The sequence below is a fragment of the Callorhinus ursinus genome, unplaced genomic scaffold, assembly GCF_003265705.2.
Source record: "Callorhinus ursinus isolate GAN/ISIS: 27379988/994484 unplaced genomic scaffold, GSC_fseal_2.0 scaffold22, whole genome shotgun sequence".
Lineage (NCBI taxonomy): Eukaryota > Metazoa > Chordata > Mammalia > Carnivora > Otariidae > Callorhinus > Callorhinus ursinus.
Window position 1 is genome coordinate 16,247,926 of NW_027397084.1, and position 7,074 is coordinate 16,254,999.

The following is a 7,074-nucleotide window of genomic DNA, read 5'->3' on the forward strand; positions in this document are numbered from 1 at the left end:
GCTGAGTGAAATAAGTCAATCAGAGAAAGACATGTATCATATGATCTAACTGATTTGAGGAATTCTTAATCTCAGGAAACAAACTGAGGGTTGCTGGAGTGGTGGGGGAGGAGGGATGGGGTGTCTGAGTGATAGACATTGGGGAGGGTATGGTGCTATGGTGAGTGCTGTGAATTGTGTAAGACTGTTGAATCACAGTCCTGTACCTCTGAAACAAATAATACATTATATGTTTAAAAAAAAAGAAGTTAGTAGGAAGGGAGAAATGAAGGGGGGGAAGTTGGAAGGGGAGACAAACCATGAGAGACTATGGACTCTGAGAAACAAACTGAGGGTTCTAGAGGGGAGGGGGTGGGGGGATGGGTTGGCCTGGTGACGGGTATTAAAGAGGGCATGTACTGAATGGAGCACTGGGTGTTATACGCAAACAATGAATCATGGATCACTACCTCAAAAACGAATGATGGAATGTATGGTGATTAACATAACATAATAAAATAAAATTTAAAAAAATGCACAGGATGTACAACCCTAGTTTGATACTTCAGGATTGAGATGATATTCACAGAACTAATTTAAACTGCCTAAAACCATTTTGAGATATGGAATTGTTTTGGGGCCCAAACTTCCTTTCATAGAAAGAAAACAGAGGGACAGAAGTTTAGAATGGTAACAGCTCACTGCTTACATTCTGATCATGTCATCGTATAAGTGGAAACAATCTGGGGATGCTGGCATCCTTTGTGACTTTCTAAGAAGTGTAGTAACGTTTGTGAGAACCACCACGTATTGGTGAATTTGAAGGGTGTGGCCTGAAGAAGGGGTCAGACTAGGCTGACCAGTGTAATGGAGTCTTGTGACACTACCCTTAGCAGAAACAAAGAAAGATACTTTTTCTCTGCCTCCAGCTCAGGACGTGGCCCAGCGCAGGCTCAAGGTAGACTCATCCTTTAACGAATGCAGTGTTACTTGCCTAAGAATTCAGGGGAGAGATGGCCTATGTTAGATCTTGGGTCAGTCAGGGTCCAGTCAAGGAATATTCATTAAATGGAGGTTTCAGATGCAGGGAATTGATTAAAGCACGAAACAGGTAATGAAAGAGACAGAAGCCAACCAGAGAAAAGTGAGGTGACAGGAGATTTAGGGACAGTGACCTGACTGCTCCCTTCTTCCCAATCTCCTGTCTCCTCCAAATGTCCCTATTCCCAAGTTCAACTGGCAGAAGCCAGCAACAGTTCCCCTGAGACTGCGCTCTAGGAAAGGAAGCCATAGGGGTCAGAATTTCCTGACCCCCCCCATGAGCCAGAGGGAGGGCAAGGAATGGATCCAAGGGCAAACAAGTCCAAGATCCCATCAAGAGAGTTATGTTATAAAAATCCCAGGACTATCTTGCTGACGAAGGAAGCCTGCACTCCAAAGACTGGGTTCTTAGAAGGTTTGAGTAGAAGGAAACATATCTTTAAAACATATTTCCTCTCTTTCTCTGCTTTGCTTGGCTAGAAGGTCAACGTAAAATCAGAACATCTGCATGCACACCCCCAAAATTAGTTCTAATTTGGCTAGAAACTCTCATCAGTAAAGAAAACTGATTTTTTTTTCTAGTAGAAATTGCATTTTAATGTCCTATTTTGTAAAACTTAGCCTACATGTAAGATTTTCTGTTTGTTGTGCTAGTACATTCTACAAATCAGAAGATCCTTGAATTATCAAACAAAGGCTTATTTGCCTAAATTACCGTGCTGCCCTGACACTGAGATGTGGGGTTTGTTTTGAGTCTTCCCACATTTAGTGACCTGCGGTATTTTGATAAATGCCATTGCCTAGAACTATTCAGTAGGAGGTTTGGGCACCATCTGTGTTTGTTTCTGTAGTAGCAGTAACTGCCTAGAGAAAAATCTGATGCTCATTTCAAAGATGCAGTATAAACAAAATGCAAGATGATGCCTTTAACATAATTATTCCACCTTTCATTTACATAGTACTTTATGCATTTCAAAGTGATTTGATATGCTTTCATTTAATGGATCTTCACAGAACTTGTGGAAGTTAGGTTGGGCTTCTAAAGGATACAAAAGCTCAACAAGGAAAATAACACTGAAAATAGGCAGTCTTTTAGGATAAGACTATAAAATACCATATAGTTTCATCCCCTGCTGATAGTAATAGAAAATACTTATTGAGCACCTTCCCTGTGCCAGGTACCTTATAAGTACATCACATATATTAACTCATTTAATCATCAGGGCAATCCTATGAAGTAGGCATTATTATATTCTTTTTTTTAACTTCTTTTTTTATTCTATTTTATTTTATTATGTTAATCACCATACATTACATCATTAGTTTTTGATGTAGGGTTCCATGGTTCATTGTTTGCGTATAACACCCAGTGCTCCATGCAGAACGTGCCCTCTTTATTTTTTTAAATTTTTTATTGTTATGTTAATCACCATACATTACATCATTAGTTTTTAATGTAGTGTTCCATGATTCATTGTTCGTGCATAATACCCAGTGCTCCACACAGAACATGCCCTCTTTAATACCCATCACCAGGCTAACCCATCCCCCCACCCCCCTCCCCTCTAGAACCCTCAGTTTGTTTCTCAGTGTCCATAGTCTCTCATGGTTCGTTTCCCCCTCCAATTCCCCCCCTTCATTTTTCCCTTCCTACTATCTTTTTTTTTTAACATATAATGTATTATTTGTTTCAGAGGTACAGGTCTGTGATTCATCAGTCTTACACAATTCACAGCACTCACCATAGCACATACCCTCCCCAATGTCTATCACCCAGCCACCCCATCCCTCCCACCCCCTACCACTCTTATTTTAAGGAGAGAGAGACTAAGAGAGACAGGGAGATTAACTGGCATAATAAGAGAAATTAGCCCTAGCAGTCTAACAAAATACTGTCTTTCTTAAGCAGTGTCTTCTTTAAATATATACCTAATAAGCAGTGTTCTTAATTACAGACATATATTTATATTGGGTTTCTTCTTCTAAAATGTGCGTGTAGCTCAGTGGTGTGCTGGTAAACTGGCTCACTTCCTTTCTGCAAAAGAGAAAAAAAAAAGCCCTACTTTGTAGCATGCTATGGTCTGAATGTTCTGCCTCTCTCCCCCGAAAATTCATGTTGGAATCCCCACGCCCAGGTGATGTTGTTAGAAGGTGGGGCCTTTGGGAGATGATTAGGTCATGAAGGTGGAGCCTTAATGAATGGGATTAGTGATCTCATAAAAGAGATTCCACCGAGCTCCTTAGCCTTTCTGCCATGCAGGATAGAAGGAGAAGGCTGCAACCTGGAGGACGGCCTTCACACGACCATGCTGCGCTCCGTCTCCCCACCTCGACCTCACACTCCCAGCCTATGGAACTGTGAGGAATTAATTTCTGTTGTTTAAAAGCTACTGGCTCTGTGGTATTTTTTAAAATAACAGCCTGAATGGGGGCGCCTGGGTGGCTCAGTTGGTTAAGCGATTGCCTTTGGCTCAGGTCATGATCCTGGAGTCCCGGGATCGAGTCCCACATCGGGCTCCCTGCTCAGCGGGGAGTCTGCTTCTCCCTCTGACCCTCACCCCTGTCATTCTCTCTCTCTGTCATTCTCTCTCTCTCTTTCAAAAATAAATAAAATTAAAAAAAAAATAACAGCCTGAATGGATTGGACTAAGACAAAGCCCTTGACAATTTCCATGGTATGAGTAGTCCCACCAGGGTCTACTTCAGGCTACCAAAATGAAGTCCCTGAATGCTTAGTTGAGAAGAGATGTGGGTATTTGGATCTCATTGGCTTATGGCTCTAGCACACCGGTGGCTGATTAAAATCACTGTTGTACTCAGGATGACATGTATGCCACAGATGTGATGATCTACTCTTAAAATAGTCTTTTTTAAAAAAATATTTTATTTATTTACTTGAGAGGGAGAGAATGAGAGATAGAGAGCATGAGAGGGAAGAGGGTCAGAGGGAGAGGCAGACTCCCTGCTGAGCAGGGAGCCGGATGTGGGACTCGATCCCTGGACTCCAGGATCATGACCTGAGCCGAAGGCAGTCGCTTAACCAACTGGGCCACCCAGGCGCCCACTCTTAAAATAGTCTTAAAACACAAATTTATTTTATTTTCAGATGTTTTATGCAACTCATTATGAATTAAACTGTTTTAGATATGTTCAATGTTCAATCACTGCTTATAATAAATTTTGTAATCATATTTATGTTGGAATGTTTTTTGCTGATGATATTCAGGCTTGTCTGGGCTGAGGTGCTCCTGTAGCATCTGGGGAGAGGAGAGGGGAGGCCGAAAAAGTGCAGCTATTCATATGATGATCAGTAGATAATGCCTTGAGCCTGGTACCAGCCATTTTTCAAACCAAAGTTCCTTAGGTTATTTTGCAGCCAATACGGTTACTAAGATTCCAGTTAGCAATCTCGAAGTCTTGGGTTTGGGTCCACCTAAGAATTCCATGTGTATGTTACGTCAAGTTCATCCAATAGTCCTTTAAGGAAGAGTGGCCATTTGTTTAAGCCCCTCTAGCCTAGAGCCACGTCAGCTGAACCAGGAACAATGGGGATGGACAGTCAGGACTTCCCTTGAGTGGCACTGAGGATGAGCTGACAGGCGTCCTGTTCTGTGACAGTTGCTTCTGCCAAGCTCCCCCTTCTGGATCCTACCAGTCAGTTCTCTAATACCAAAAATAAGTATCTGCCTTTATTGCCATAGCTGTCTTATGTTAAAAATGTTTTACAAATACATGTCCACAACTAAACACCATGTGATGCCTTCCACTTCCCCCTTTATTCTCCAAAACATGTATATGAATAATAAATTCAGAGCATTCTGTCATCTTGTCATCATATTCTTTTCTCATCTGTGTTTTGTTTTCTGTTTATTCTTTGTTCTTCCTATTATTTTTCTTGTCTATGAAACTAGTCCCAAAAGTATTATAAAATTCTACGGGGTGGAATATGAATATCTCTTGACATTTTTTTTTTACAACAGCAGCAACAACAGCAAAATGCTAAGGAAGCTTGGCTTGTTTGGTGCTGGGAAGATGTAATGCAGCAACATAAAGATTCTCAGTGATCTTTCTGACAGTCATGCCTTTAAAATTGTTAACAACCCAAGCCAAAACAATGGCAAAACAAGCCTATTCTACAAAAAAAGCAGATCTGCAGAAAGCTTGGGAAAGCTTACTTATAAAGACTTTCTCCTTCCCACTGAAAGGTTTGGTGATTTTGTCCTCCATGGAGACACGGGTCTGAGAAGAGGGCTTTACCAGCTGTTCTGGGCACAAATATGGATGGGAAATGCCCCTCCTGTTAAGATGCTTGCAACTCTTTTGCCTTGTCTATCTTTTTATTGGGAAAGAAAATGTCTAAAAGCTTACTCTTATAAAATAACAATTGTTGAAAGTCTTTGCCAGATTATGGTTCTGGGTCAAGAAGCATTTTAACTAACTAACCAACACCTTCATAAATCAAATGCTTGATCCTTCAAATGGAGACCATTGGAATCTCCCCCACACACAAGGTGGAATGAATAAACCGGATAAATCTAAATGTCTCATTCATTCAACAAACAAATATATGTCAGGCATATTTTTGACGCCAGTCCCTATGATAAAGATTTAAGAATTCAAATTTGAAGAAAATATAGATTTTGTCCTTGGCAGTTTGCAGTCTAAACTGCATTTACTAACTGTGACAAAAATTCTTTATTATAAGTAGTAAAATCTAATCTCTATCTATCTATATATCCATATATAGATATATCTTCCCCTCTCTCTCTATATATATATAATCAATATATAATCTATAATAATATACTAGCCTTTCAAGCAAGACTTTAAACCTGAGTTTCATATTAGAAGATAATGGAACATTTCCAGGTGTTTATTGTTATAAATTTTATTATCCAATTAATCCAATAGGAATCTGAAATGCAGGGAAAACACAAAAAAACTTTAAAAGCAAGATTTTGTTTTGAGCTAAACAGTAAAAGAAGAAAAAATTCTGGTTCACTTACCTTCTGTCCATATCTGACTTTTCATCCAAATCTCACCCCTTCTGGGAAGCTTTTAAAATCCCAGCCCAGATTAACCTCTTCTTTTTAAAGCTGCATAATTAACATATTAATATGTTCCACATATATTTTTAATCAGTGGTTGTATTCATAGTCACTTCAGAATCACCTGTGGAGTTTAGAAAATACACATTTCCAGGCTCTAACCTCAGAAACTTATTAAGTCAATGCAAATATGGTTCTCGCATTTGTATTTTTAAATCACACCACACACAATGCATTCCCAATTAAGAACCACTGTTCAAATTACACTATAGGATTTGACATTTTATAATAGCATATAATCCATATTCATACATTTATATTCTTATAACCCCAGGTGAATCTCAAGCATCTTTTGGGTATAGGCACAAACTTCTATTTACTTTGTTCTCTGCAGCACACAGAACCTACTCTGCACTAGTAAGAATTTCTACACTTCTTTTTTGAAAAAGGGATTTCTTTTCAACAACCTCTATGTAATATTATCATATCTGCTTTTCTATGTATATTTTTTACACAGTGGTGGAACAAAATTGATTATAAGCAAATATTTATTCATCTTTATTTAATATTGCTTTTCAGAAAGGTTCCTGAATTAGGGCAATCCCTAGAGAGTTTCAGAGAAAGATGCTAATTCTAGCACAGTGGAGTTAAACTTACATTGGTTCAAATCCAAATTCTCTTCTTATCTGGCCTATGGTGAGGAGAAAAACAATAGAAAAAAGTTTATAAAGTGCAGGCCCTTAGTAAGCATTTAATGCACGATAGTTACTATATATATGAGATGTTAGGGAAGTCTCTTCACCCCCAAGAATTTTCCTCAGCATCCAGATTTCATGCCTTATATCCTGATAACCAGTTACTCCCAGAGACATCTATTTAGTCAGAGAATGTCAGAGCTGGGAGGCCTGCTGAAATGAAATGATCCTCGATCTTCCTTTTAACCTCTGAGGCAATTTAGGGCTAGTAGCTAAAGCAATCCGTACACATTCGTGGGATTGGAACGTTC

General features: G+C 39.3%; 1 long non-coding RNA gene across 4 annotated transcripts in view; it reads right to left on the reverse strand.

The window, feature by feature from the left end:
* Positions 1–6,761, reverse strand: part of LOC112838026 (uncharacterized) — a 28,239-nt gene extending 21,478 nt beyond the window's left edge. For 3 of the 4 annotated variants that reach the window (XR_012381990.1, XR_012381989.1, XR_012381988.1), the window contains exons 1-2: positions 6,726–6,761; positions 6,027–6,192 (exon numbers count right to left, since the gene is read on the reverse strand). This is a non-coding gene — a long non-coding RNA (uncharacterized lncRNA). Of the gene's footprint in view, positions 1–3,083; positions 3,151–6,026; positions 6,193–6,725 lie in introns of those variants that run through there. The other variant, XR_003211864.2, reaches the window with a different exon arrangement.
* Between the last annotated feature and the right edge of the window lie 313 nt (positions 6,762–7,074).